The following is a 14,579-nucleotide window of genomic DNA, read 5'->3' as shown; positions in this document are numbered from 1 at the left end:
TTACAGATATGGAGTCAGTGAAATGTGATAATTAAGGCTAACTATTAAATTATACCAATTTGTGTTTAAAGTTTTATGCTTGTTCTGCATGAGCCAAAACTCATGGAACACTGGACAGGATGAAGTGAAACTTGTCATTAAAAATATATTCTAGCAGTCCAATTAATTTAGTACAGAGAAGGCATTCTCTGTTGTGGACAAGTTGTGGAAAGCTTGTGTACATAGAGAAACAGTTGCAAATATTTCAAAGCATTGACAGTCTAGGACCGTAGTTCTCAAACTTTGACATACATGAGAATTATCTGGAGGGTTTGTTAAAACACAGATTGCTGGGCCCCATCCCTAGAGTTTGTGAGTAGGTCTGGGTGAGGTCTGAGAGTTTGCATTTCTAACAGATTTCCAGGTGATTTGTTATTGCTGCTGCTGCTGCTCTGGAGATCATACTTAGAATCGTTGGTCTAGGAGGGGAAGGAAGAGGACCTTTAAAATCCACCACTTTTATTTTCCTGTTGACTAAATGGTCATAGAAAGTCAAACAAAATACTGTAGTTTGAGAATCTGAGAGTTGACATAGTCCAATTACCATTCAATAAGTTCTCTCTTGGAGCCAGGAAAGCTACACTCATTTTTTTTATGGATACTTTTCACAAGAGACCTTTATTGGTTGTATCTCTTGATTGCTATGCCTTACATAGGAAAGATAATATTTTGTTCAGAGCTTCATCAGAAGGTTGCATACATTAATTTTGAAGTATAAGATTTGTATGGCTTGAAAGGCATTCTACCCTTTTGGTAGAAGAGGTATGTATTATAAAGTAAATAGCATTGAAATGGAAGTCATGAGTCTTCAATTCTAGATTCAACCTGCCATTGTCTGCATCTCACTTTGGGAAAGTTACTTTACTCCTTTGAACTTACTCCCATTTTCTTCTTTTTTTTTATTTTTTATTTATTTATTTATTTATTTTTAATGATTTTTTATTATATTATGTTAGTCACCATACAGTACATCCCCGGTTTCCGATGTAAGGCTCGATGATTCATTAGTTGTGTATAACACCCAGTGCACCATGCAATACGTGCCCTCCTTACTACCCATCACCGGTCTATCCCATTCCCCCACCCCCCTCCCCTCTGAAGTCCTCAGTTTGTTTCTCATAGTCCGTAGTCTCTCATGTTTCATTCCCCCTTCTGATTACCCCCCCTTTCTTTATCCCTTTCTTCCCCTACCGATCATCCTAGTTCTTATGTTCCATAGATGAGAGAAATCATATGATAGTTGTCTTTCTCTGCTTGACTTATTTCACTTAGCATTATCTCCTCCAGTGCTGTCCATGTTGTAGCAAATGTTGAGAACTCGTTCTTTCTGATAGCTGAGTAATATTCCATTGTATATATGGACCACATCTTCTTAATCCAGTCATCTGTTGAAGGGCATCTCGGCTCCTTCCACGATTTAGCTATTGTGGACAATGCAGCTATGAACATTGGGGTGCATATGGCCCTTCTCTTCACTACGTCTGTATCTTTGGGGTAAATACCCAGTAGTGCAATGGCTGGATCATAGGGTAGCTCAATTTTTAACTTTTTAAGGGACCTCCACACTGTTTTCCAGAGTGGCTGTACCAACTTGCATTCCCACCAACAATGTAGGAGGGATCCCCTTTCTCCACATCCTCTCCAACAATTGTTGTTTCTTGCCTTGTCTATTTTTGCCATTCTAACTGGCGTAAGGTGGTATCTCAGTGTGGTTTTGATTTGAATTTCCTTGATGGCTAATGATTTTGAACATTTTTTCATGTGTCTGTTAGCCATTTGTATACTCCCATTTTCTTCTACAGTCAGTCCTTGAACAATTCATGGGTTAGGGTCACTGATCCCCCGTGCAGTCAAAAATCCACATATAACTTTTTTTAAAAAAAAGATTTTATTTATATATTTGAGAGAGTGTGTGTGCACATGAGCAGGGGGAGGGGCAGAGGGACAAGCAGAGTCCACTCTGAGCAGGAACCGGACATGGGGCTCTGTCCCAGAACCCTGAGATCATGACCTGAGTTAGACGGTTAACCGACTGAGCTACCCAGGCGCCCCACATATAACTTTTGACTCTCCCCAAATGTTTCTATGAACAATCCTCTGTTGATGGGAAACCTTACTGGTAACATAAATAGTTGATTAAAACACAGTTGTATATTCTATATTGTATACTGTATTTTTACACTAAAGTAAGCTAGAGAAAAGAAAATGTTAAGAAAATCATAAGGAAGAAAAAAATACATTTATAGTACTACACTGTATTGAAAAAAGCCCCCTATAAGTGGACCCACACAGTTCAAACCCATGTTGTTCAAGGATCAACTATATTTAAATGAATGTAACAGTGCATGCTCTGCTTATGTTACATAGCTATCATGATTTAGGGAAAGGTCACGTATAAAAGGAAAAAAATAGTAGCTTAAGAACATTACTGTAGAAACATTTAAGACAGATGCCATCAAGCTCTTAAATAAGTAAACTTGAAATTGACCCATGGATATGTTAGTTTTGTGTGTGTGTTTGCTTTCAAGAAGACTGGAAAGAAGGTTGAAAAGAAAAGTAATGGGAAGATGTAGAGGGAAGGAAGTTCTGTAATCTAATACAAATTAAAGTTCTGTAATCTAATACAAATTACATTTGTATTAACAATACATAAACCAAGTATTATGTTTAAGTCTAAGGAAGAAAGTGTCTATTTGAGATTATGTGGAATGTGCTATTTTCCTAAAAGGTAGGGATAGATTAGAAGGACTGACTAGCAAGGCATTTGACTCTACATTCCAGATTCCAAGTATATCAGGTGTTCTGGACAGTGTCTTGACATTGTAAGAACTACCGTTAGTGGTTGGGAGAAAAAAAAATAATCAGACCATGTATTGTTCGGTTTGGTGGAATGCCTGCCTAATAATTTTCTTTGAGGGGTTGAAAGGGATCCTGTGTTTCTATTGTGATATCCCTGAATTTTAGGTGAGGGGTGGTAGTTATTTTTTTGTGACTTGCTTTGTTCGTTCCTTTGGTCTAGGATTCATCCATTAATGCTGTTTAGTATGGTATTGTTTGTTTATTTTGTAGTATAATATTTTAGGATTTAACCTTGTTTTCCCCCAGTAAGTTGCAGTAATTTAGAAGTAATTATAAGCATTGTTGAGAATTTTAGAGTTTGGTGAATTAATCTTTACAAAGCATATCTAAAATTCTATTTAAATTTTTACTATTTAAAAAACATCTGTTGTTTGGTGGTGGGGTTTTATTGTTATTTCTGTGTACACTTAACATTAATTGTGAAATCTAAGCAGGACATTATTCTTAATTCTTTGCTGAACTCAAAACCAGGTAGCGTACTTTATTTCTCTTATTTTTTTTTAGATTCTTTCAAATATTCCTATTTGGTGTCATTAGCTATGTTCATTGCTACTAATGTAGGTGTTGTTGGACAGCACACATACGCTTTGGGGGAGACATTAACTTAACTCTCCACTCCCCCCTTTGCTTTATACCTTACTACCACTTTCCAAAAGTTCATAGCAAAATCAGACTGAAAATGACAGCACTTAATATTTTTTATAATATTTTTTATTATGTTAGTCACCATACAGTACATCCCTAGTTTTTGATGTAAAGTCCCATGATTCATTACTTGCGTATAACACCCAGTGCACCATGCAATACGTGCCCTCAGTACCCATCACCAGCCTATCTCATTCCCCTCTGAAGCCCTCAGTCTATTTCCCCTCTGAAGCCCTCAGTTTATTTCCCAGAGTCCATAATCTGTCATGGTTCATTCCCCCTTCTGTTTACCCCCCTTTCTTCTTCCCTTTCTTCTCCTACCGATCTTCCTACTTCTTATGTTCCATAAATGAGTGAAACCATATGATAATTGTCTTTCTCTGCTTGACTTATTTCGCTTAGTATTATTTCCTCCAGTGCTGTCCATGTTGCAGCAAATGTTGAGAAATCATTCTTTTTGATGGCTGAGTAATATTCCATTGAATATATGGACCACATCTTCTTAATCCATCTGTTGAAGGGCATCTCGGTTCCTTCCATGATTTAGCTATTGTGGACAATGCTGCTATGAACATTGGGGTGCATATGGCCCTTCTCTTTACTACGTCTGTATCTTTGGGGTAAATACCCAGTAGTGCAATGGCTGGATCATAGGGTAGCTCAATTTTTAACTTTTTAAGGGACTTCCACACTGTTTTCGAGAGTGGCTGTACCAACTTGCATTCCCACCAACCATGTAGGAGGGATCCCCTTTCTCCACATCCTCTCCAACAATTGTTGTCTCTTGCCTTGTCTATTTTTGCCATTCTAACTGGCGTAAGGTGGTATCTTAGTGTGGTTTTGATTTGAATTTCCCTGATGGCTAATGATTTTGAACATTTTTTCATGTGTCTGTTAGCCATTTGTATGTCTTCATTGGAAAAGTGTCTGTTCATATCTTCTGCCCATTTTTTGATTTGTTTATTTGTTTCTTGTGTATTGAGTTTGAGAAGTTCTTTGTAGATCTTGGATACCAGTCTTTTATCTGTAGTGTCATTTGCAAATATATTCTCCCATTCCGTGGGCTGCCTCTTAGTTTTTTTGACTGTTTCCTTGGCTGTGCAGAAGGTTTTTGTCTTGATGAAGTCCCACATGTTCATTTTATCTTTTGTTTCTTTTGCCTTTGGAGATGTGTCATGAAAAAAGTTGCTGTGGCCGATGTCAAGGAGGCTGCTGCCTATGCTCTCCTCTAGAATTTTGATGGATTCCTGTTTCACATTGAGGTCTTTCATCGATTTGGAGTTTATCTTTGTGTATGGTGTGAGAGAGTGGTCAAGTTTCATTCTTTTGCATGTAGCTGTCCAATTTTCCCAGCACCATTTATTGAAGAGACTGTCTTTTTTCCACTGGATGTTTTTTCCTGCTTTGTCAAAGATAAGGACCTTCCAAGATCGCCAGACACTGACCAATTTCGTAACCACGAAACCAGCCCTACAGGAGATATTAAGGGGGGTTCTATAAAAGTAAAAAGGCGCCAAGAGTGATACAGCACTTAATATTTTTGGATCATTTTTTACAAAGGACAGCTCTGCTGTTGTCTTTTGTACTTTAAGCTCTTGAATTTTTTTTAATGCCTTGCCTTTTTTTAAAAATATTTTATTTATTCATTTGAGAGAGAGAGCACAAACAAGGCGGGAGGCAGAGGGAGAGGAAGAAGCAGACTCCCCACTGAGCTGGGAGCCTGATATGGGGCTCGATCCCAGGTCCCTGAGATCATGACCTGAGCTGAAGGCAGACGCTTAACCATCTGAGCCACCCAGGCGCCCCAATGCCTTGCCTTCCTTAAGCACAAAAAAGAAACACATTTTTGAATTTCCTATAGTGTCAGTGTCACAATTATCTAAGTAATTTAGTCCTTCCTCTTAATATATCCCTGTATTTGTGGAAGGACTTGGCTATATAATACTTGATTTATTCATTCTTCATTCAGCTCATCTAATTCTGCCTAAGGTTTTGGATTCTGTTTTCATTAATTTTTATTTTTCCTTATCTTTTGTCCTTCAAAATTACGTAGTTAGCATCAAGAAGTACCTCTATTGAACTTTACCCTGAGAGCTTGTGTGATCTTTAAGGTAGTCTGTTAATGTGTTTTGGACTTGATTAAAGTGAATATTACCATAGTTATACTTAAAAATTAACAGAGACAAGTACTAAACATCAGGAATAAAATAATCTTCAACTACTATTGCTCTATTGCTCTCTAGGGCACTGACTTGAATTTTAGGGGACCTCTGCTTGATATCAGAGAGATTGTGAGAAGGGAAATGAAAGCTTCTGCCTGTTTCATTAGCCATAAGAAAGGAGTGAGGATACTCTTAAAAGAGAACCTGCCAAGTCTGTTAGGTCTCCAAAGTGTGTGTTGCTGTTGTAAGTGAGCAAGCAGGCTTAAGTTTTATGAAACAAAGCCTAATAGGAATATAACTTAACAGAAACCTGTTGTCAGAATTCTGGTTAAACCAGCTTTTAAAGGTTCCAGTTGATGGAGTAAAAACACTCCACACTGTCTCTCCCACTGAATACAACTGTAAAATCTGAACAGAATGCACAGAGAAGCTATTTGAAGGCTTTGAAAAGTAAATAGTAGATAAATTGGGGAAGAAGATGAGAATCCAAAATACCACTAAACCAGCAGTGTGGTTGCCATCCCTCTTTCACATTCCCACTCCTATTCTTGCTGCTTACTGTAGACATGCATACAGTCACAGAAATGTATGGCAAAGCAGAGTAACTAAACCCCCAGCTTTCTGGCGAGAAGACAAAAAGAGGAGCCTAGGGAATCAAAAATTACCGGGAAGACTGTGGAATAGGGAGAGCTCAGGAAAGCAGCCCTATATTATTATTTTAAACTTCTAGGCCCTCTCTTGAGCTACACATTTGTCATATGTGAATCTGATTCTAATCAGCATACATAAAGACTTCAAGAATGGAGCTAACAGAGCACTGCTAGGTCTGAGACTGACCACTGAGTAGTACATATTTGGGACAGATCCAAAGAGCATAACAAAGGCCTTGAAAACTGAACTGATGTTGGAGCCTAAGCCCACAGAAGACACACTGGAATTTGTGGCCTAAATCTAACTGGCCTGTTGTGCATGCTTAAACAAAAATAACATACTCCAAAGGATTTAAAGAAGACCCAGAGTATTATATCATAATATTTAAAATATTCAGGATACTGTTTAAAATTACTTGGCTTGAAGACCCAGGAATAAAGCTCTAAAATGGAAATTTTAGAACTGAAGATGAAAGTAATTGAATAAAACACTTGTTGAATGGGCTAGATAGCAGAAAAGAGATGAAAGAGGAAAGAGTCAGTGAACTTGAAGATGGACAAATAGAATTTATCTAGTCTAAGCAACAGAGGGGAAAATGGATCAAAAACAAAATCAGAAAAACGGAGCCTCAGAGACCTTTGGGACAATGGCCAAAGGTCTGGCATTAATGTTACTGAAGTCTCAGAAGACAAAGAGTAAGATGCTGAAAATATGTTTGAAAAAATAATGGCTAACAACCCCCCAAATTTAGAGAAAGACAGACCTAAAGATTGTAGAAGCTTGATGAACTCCCAAACATGATAATCACAGAGAAACTCAGGTTCAGTCACATCTAGTCTTAGAAAACTAAAGACATAGAAAAAAATTCTTGAAACTAGCTAGAGAAATGTACACTTTTCCAATAAGGGAACAGCAATTCAAATGATTGTGTATTTCTTATCAGAAACCATGGAGACCAAAAAGAAAGTAGCAACATACTTTTAAAGTACAGTAAGAAAAGAACTGTCAGGCAACCCAGAATGCTATATCCTGTGAAAATACCCTGTAGGAATGAAAGTGAAATAAAGACATTGTCAGATGAAGGAACAAGAGCAGAATCTGTTGCCAGCAGACCTGCTTTAAAAGAATTATCTAAGGAAGTTGAATTTCTTCAGAATGAATCGAAATGATACCAAAGGGAACCTTTAAACATCAAGAATGAAGAAAGAGCAACAGAAATGGTGTGAAAGACTAGTCTTCTGCTTTTGAGCTTTTTAAAATATTGAAAGCAAAAATTATTGTCAGGGATTTTCACTGTGTGTGTGTGTGTGTGTATTATATATAATATATAAAGCAACTATAACAAAGTAAGGTGTCTATATTCCACTTGAAGTGGTAAAATACTAATTCTGAGTAGGCTGAAAATTTAAGTAAGTGTATTGTAATCTCTAGAGCCACCACTAAAATAAAATTTAAAAAACTAGAGATATAGTAAAAAAAAAAAAAGATAAAATATTAAAAATGTTTGAATAACCCAAAAGAAATAGGAAAAGGGAAACAAATGAAAAACAAAGGGAACAACAGGAAACAAATAATAAAATGGTACACCTAAATCGAAACATGGCTAAGTCATTATATTAAGTGTAAATGGTCTAAATGTACCAATTAAAAAATAGAGATTGTCAGAATGGATTTAAAAACTATGACTAACCTGTATCTATCTGCAAAAAACTCACTTCAAATGTAATGATGTTGATAAGTTAAACTAAAAGGATAGAAAAAATGCTCATTTTAGAGAAGAAAGATCTCAAATCAATAATCTAAGCTTTTACCTTAAACTGGTAAAAGAAGAGCAGTATACAACCAAAGCAAGCAGAAGAAGAGAAATAATAAAGGTAAAAGCAGAAAACCATGACTTCAACTAACAGAAGAAAAAAATAGAGAAGATCAATAAAACCAAAAGCTGCTTCTTTGATCAACAAAATTGATAAATCTCTAGTAAGACTGGCAAAGAAAAAAGAAGATATAAATCACCAATATCAGGAAAAAAGAGATGGAAAATCACTACAGACTCTGCAGATGTCAAAAGGATAAGGGAATACAGATGAACAACTACATGTAAGTAGTTTGACAACTTAGATAAAATAACCAGTCTCTTGAAAAGCGCAAGCTGTCAAAATTTAGCCAAGAGAAGTAGCTAACCACAGTAGTTCTATAATTATTAAATGAATTGAATTTATAATTAAAACTTTTTAATAAAGAAGTCTCCAGGCACAGATGATTTTACTTAGTAAATTCTCCCAAACATTTTCAGAAGAATTAACACCACATCTACACAATCTCTTTCAGAACACGCAAGAGTTAAAAACTCTTCCAGTTCATTTTATGAAACCAGCGTTACCCTAAAAACAAACCAGAAAAACATTACAAAAATAAGAAGACTACATTTCTGTGTCCTTTGTCAACATAGATGTAAACACGTTCAAAAAATATTAGCAAATCAAATCTAGTAATGTATAAAAATAATATATCGTGACCAAGTGGAGTTTACCTCAGGAATACAAAGCTGGATTAATAATTAAAAATCAGGGAATATAATCTACCATATTAACAGTCTAAGAAAGATCATGTCAGTTGATGCAGAAATACATTAGATAGATTTCAACATGTATTAATAAGAATAACTTTCAAGAATCCAGGAATAGAATTCAGTCTGATAAAGGGCAGCTATTAAAACCCTACTATTAATGTTATTCTTAATGGTGAAATGACCAAATACTTTCTTCCAAAGATTAGGAAAAAGGCAAAGATGTCTGCTTTCATCACTATTAGTCAGTATTATATTGCCAATACAATAAAGCAAGAAAAAGAAAAGGCATATAGAATTTGGAGACAGAGAAATTAGATAGTGTGGGGTTTTTGTTCTCTTAACTATGTCTTTTAAAGTGCAAACTTTTCTAATTTATATGAAGTCTAATTTGTCAGGGTTTTTGGTTTTTCATTAATGGACCTGCTTTGGGTGCCATGTTTTAAGAACTCTTTGCTAGGCCTTAAGTCATAAAGATTTTCTCTTACACTTTTTGCTAGAAGCTTATAGTTTACATTTTGAGTTAATTCTTGTATAAGCTGTGAGGTTTAATGTCAAGATTTATTTTTTTCACATGTAATGTCCAGTTGCTTCAACATTTGTTGAAAACACTATGCTTTATGCTTTCTCAGTTGAGTTGTTTTCCACCCTGGTCAAAAATCAGTTAGCCGTTATTTATATGGATATGTTGCTTGATTCTTTATTCTGTCTCATTATTCTTTGTGTCTATTCCTTTATCTGTACCATATAATTTTGATTACTGTAGCCCTCTATAAGTAATTCCTAAAATCAGATGGTGTAATTCTTTCAATTTTGTTCCCTTTTCTTCAAAATTAATTTAGCTTTTCTAGTTCTTTGCCTTTCCATATAAAATTTACTTTAGTCGTTCATTTCATTAAGATTTATGTACTTATTCGAGAGAGAGATACCAAGAGAGAGCACAAGCAGGATGGAGGGGTACAAGAAGAGGAGGAATCAGAGTCCAATGCAGGGCTTGATCCCAGGACCCCAAGATCATGACCTGAGCCGAAGGCAGACACTTAACCGACTAAACCACCCAGGTGCCCCTTATTTATTTATTTTTAAGTGGGCTCCACACTGGGGGGCTTGAACTGACAACCTGAGATCAAGACCTGAGCTGAGATCAAGAGTCAGTTGCTTTTTTTTTTTAAGATTTTATTTATTTGTCAGAGACAGAGAGAGACAGAGAGAGAGTACAAAAGGGGGAGAGGCAGGCAGAGGGAGAAGCAGACTCCCTGCCGAGCAAGGAGCCTGGTGTGGGACTGGATCCCAGGACTCTGGGATCATGACCTGAGCCGAAGGCAGCTGCCTAACCGACTGAGCCATTCAGATGTCCCCAAGAGTCAGTTGCTTAACCAACCGAGCCATCCAGGTGCCCCTCCATATAAATTTTAGAATCAACTTATCCATATGTGTAAAAAAAATTTTATTGGAATTGTGTTAAATCTATAAAAATTCTGAGAGAATTGAAATGTTTACAATGTTGAGTCTTGCTGTCCGTTAACACAGTATGTCTTTCCATTTGTGTTTTATTTCTTTCATCTGCATTTTGTGATTTATCGTGTACAAATATCCATAGGTTTTAGGTTTATACCTAAGTTTCCAATTGTACCTGAATAGTATTTAGAAATGATCATTGTGTATGTTCACCTTGCATCTTGCAACATTACTAAATTCATTTATTAGTCCTAGGAGGATTTTTGTTTTTGGTTTTTTGGGAGTTTTTTGTAGCTGACTTGAGGTTTTCTATGTAGATAATCTTGTCACTTTCAATCCTGTTTCTACCCACAAGCCTCTAACTCAGTGCCTGGCTGTTTTTACTGAACTCAGCTTACATATCGTCTTTCCCCACTTGTGTATGCCAAATCTGCATTAATGCCCAAAATGTTCTTCTGTTCTGGTTAAAAATGCCTAGTTTTTCCTCTATTGTGTTGGCCAAGATACATTGTTCTTGAGAAAGTTTGTTGTAACATAGGGCAAACCAAAACTATGGTCAGTTTTAGTTTTTGTTAGAGTTTTGCAAAAATTGTAACATTTTATGTGAGATTTCAGAAAACCAAAGTATAATTTTGCAGAGTGGGAGAAAGTGTTTTACTACATAGGTGTGGAAATTTGATGACAAAGGTCAATTTAAAAACTTTTTATTTGTTGTAACTATCTTGCACATGCCATTTTTCTCCAGGGAAAGATTTTAAAATACAGTTTGTTGTGGGGCGCTTGGGTGGCTCAGTTGTTAAGCGTCTGCCGTCAGCTCAGGGCATGATCCCGGAGTCCTGGGATTGAGCCCTGCATCGGGCTCCCTGCTCCACTGGGAAGCCTGCTTCCTCCTCTCCCACTCCCCCTGCTAATGTTCCCCCTCTCGCTGGCTGTCTCTCTGTCAAATAAATAAATACAATATTAAAAAAAAATAGTTTGTTTGATTTGTGCTGCAGGGTAGATTAACTAAAATTGTATTTTGTCATCTAGAAGTTCCAGACTATGACAGCATCAGATTCTAAGACTATATATTTTATTTAAAAGGCCAGCATCAACAAAAGATAGTCTCTAACTCCTGAAAACTGTTTTCTAGCAGTTTATATATAAGTGAATCCACAATTTAAAAGAGGAATTTCTGCCCTGTAATTTGTGAAGCAAATGGAGAATTGTTTTTTTTTAAAGTTGTGTTTTCTTCTTTACTAAAGACTTAGTTACCTATGGCTTATTTTTGGTCTTTCTTCTACTATTATAAAATAATCTGAAGTGATCTTTAGTTTGTGTCTCCTTGAGACTGCCTATTTCACCACAAACTATTTCCTATTTTCATCCTGCTCTTGTTTTAATATGTTCAGAATTTGGTCAGTGCCCTTTTTAAAAGAATATCTTCATGGTGTGTGTGTGTGTGTGTGTGTGTGTGTGTGTGTGTGTGTGTGTATAGAGTTCCTCAATAGGTTATTTCAGTTGGCTATCATGGAGCCTGATCTTATTTGAATATTTATCTAGCAACCAGTGCCAGGTTCTTTCTTTTCCCTCCATTGTAATAAGATTTTGATGGTAATTGAACATTCTTCCTCTTCTGGAGAAGCTTAAGGACCCATGTAGTGATATTTTATTTTGACTTGTTTGTTATTATTATGATTATTATTATTATTATTATTATGAATACTTTTTGACACTCACCTGCCTTCATGAAATGATGCTGTATTTCATGCATTTATTTTCCAGTTTCAATGTCTAATCTGCCTTTTAATTGAGGATCTTTCATGAGTATCTCTGCATACTTTAGTACCCATGTACTAAATAATTATACCTTGTAGATTTGGGTATTCTGGGTTAATTATGATAAAAACTGTACAACAAAATAATACTTTCAATTTTTTTTTTGTTTTCAGTTGAAAACCTGAGTAGAACAAATGCTGACCCTCCTTTTTTTTTTTAATTTCAAGTTTTTATTTAAATTTAAGTTAACATATATGGTAAGATTGGTTTCAGGTGTAGAATTTAATGATTCATCACTTACATGTAACACCCAGTACTCATCAAAACAAGTGAACTCCTTAACACCCATCACCCATTTAGCCCATCCCCCCCACCCACCTCCCCTCCATCACCTCTCAGTTTGTTGTCTAGTTAAGAGTCTCTTATGGTTTGTTTCCCCGTCTCTTTTTCTCTTCCCCTATATCCATCTGTTTTATTTCTTAAATTCCACAAATGAGTAAAATTATATGGTATTTGTCTTTCTCTGACTGAAATATTTTATTTTGCTTAGCATAATACATTCTGGTTCCATCCGTGTCATTGCAAATGTCAAGATTTCATTCTTTTTTATGGCTGAGTAATATTCCATCACACACACACACACACACACACACACACACACACACACATCTTCTTTATTCATTCATCAATTGATAGACATTTGGGCTCTTTCCATAGTTTAGCTGTTGTTGATAATGCTGTTATAAACATCGGGTTACATGTGCCCCTTTGAATCTTTATTTTTGTATCCTTTGGGGAAATACCTAGCAGTGCAACTGCTGGGTCGTAGGGTAGTTCTATTTTTAAATTTTTTTTAAAGATTTTATTATTAGAGAGAGAGAGAGAGCACGCAAACATGAGCAGGGGGAGGGGGAAAGAGAGAAGCAAACTCCCCCGCTGAGTAGGGAGCCCAATGCGGACCCGATCCCAGGGAGATCATGACCTGAGCCGAAGGCAGATGCTTAACCGACTGAACCACCCAGGCACATCTCTATTTTTAACTTTTTAAGTAACCTCCATACTGTTTTCTAGAGTGGCTGTACCAGCTTGCGTTCCCACCAACATTGTAAGAGGGTTCCCCTTTTTCTGCAACAACTTCTGTTGTTTCCTGTGTTGTTAATTTTAGCCATTCTGACAGATGCGAGGTAGTATCTCCTTATGGTTTTGATTTGTATTTCCCTGATGATGAGTTATGTTAAACCTCTTTTCATGTGTCTGTTAGCCATTTCTGTGTCTTCTTTGGAAAAATGTTTGGTCATGTCTTCTGCCCATTTCTTACCTGGATAATTTATTTTTTGGGTGTTGAGTTTGATAAGTTCTTTATAGATTTTGGATACTAACCCTTTATCAGATATGTCATCTGCAGATATGTTCTCCTATTCTGTCAGTTGCCTTTTAGTTTTGTTGATTGTTTCCTTCACTGTGCAGAAACTTTTTTAACTTGATGAAGTCCTTATAGTTCATTTTTGCTTTTGTTTCCCTTGCCTCTGGGGGTGTGTCTAGTAAGAAGTTGCTATGGCCAAGGTCAGAAAGGTTACTGCCTTTTTTCTCCTCTAGGATTTTGATGGTTTCCTGTCTCACATTTAGGTCTTTAATCCATTTTAATTTATTTTTGTATAAGAAAGAGGTCTACTTTCATTCTTTTGCATGTGGCTGTCCAGTTTTCCCAACACCATTTCTTGAAGAGACTGTCTTTTTTCCATTGGATATTCTTTCCTGCTTTGTTAAAGATTAGTTGACTATATAGTTGTGGGTCCATTTCTGGGTTCTCTCTTCTGTTCCATTGATCTGTGTGTCTGTTTTTGTGCCAGTACCATACTGTCTTGATGATCACAGCTTTGTAATAGAGATTGATGTCCAGAATTGTGATGCCATCAGCTTTGGTTTTTGTTTTTGGGTTTTTTCCCCCCAACATTCCTTTGTCTCTTCTGGGTCTTTTCTGGTTCCATACAATTTCAGGTTTATTTGTCCTCTGTGAGAAAAGTTGATGGTATTTTGATAGGGATTGCATTGAATGTATAGATTGCTCTAGGTAACATAGACATTTTAACAATATTTGCTCTTCCAATCCATGAGCATGGAATGTTTTTCCATTTCTTTGTGTCTTCCTCAGTTTCTTTCATGAGTGAGTGTTCTATAGTTTTCTGAGTATAAATTCTTGCCTCTTTGGTTAGGTTTATTTCTAGGTATCTTATGGTTTTTGGTGCAGTTGTAAATTGGATCAACTCCTTAATTTCTCTTTCTTCTGTCTCAGTGTATAAAAATGCAACTGATTTCTGTACATTGATTTTATATCCTGCCACTTTGCTGAATTCCTGTACGAGTTCTAGCAATTTTGGGGTGGACTCTTTTGGGTTTTTTACATAGAATGTCATGTCATCTGTGAATAGTGAAAGTTTTAC

At 36.3% G+C, this 14,579-nt stretch overlaps 1 protein-coding gene across 1 annotated transcript in view; it reads left to right on the top strand.

The window, feature by feature from the left end:
* TAF4B (TATA-box binding protein associated factor 4b) overlaps positions 1-14,579 on the top strand; it is a 127,009-nt gene that overhangs the window by 83,859 nt on the left and 28,571 nt on the right. The gene's annotated exons all lie outside the window — the stretch shown is intronic.

The sequence above is a fragment of the Ursus maritimus genome, unplaced genomic scaffold, assembly GCF_017311325.1.
Source record: "Ursus maritimus isolate PB19 unplaced genomic scaffold, ASM1731132v1 scaffold_18, whole genome shotgun sequence".
NCBI lineage: Eukaryota > Metazoa > Chordata > Mammalia > Carnivora > Ursidae > Ursus > Ursus maritimus.
This window is presented reverse-complemented; position numbering and strand designations above follow the sequence as displayed.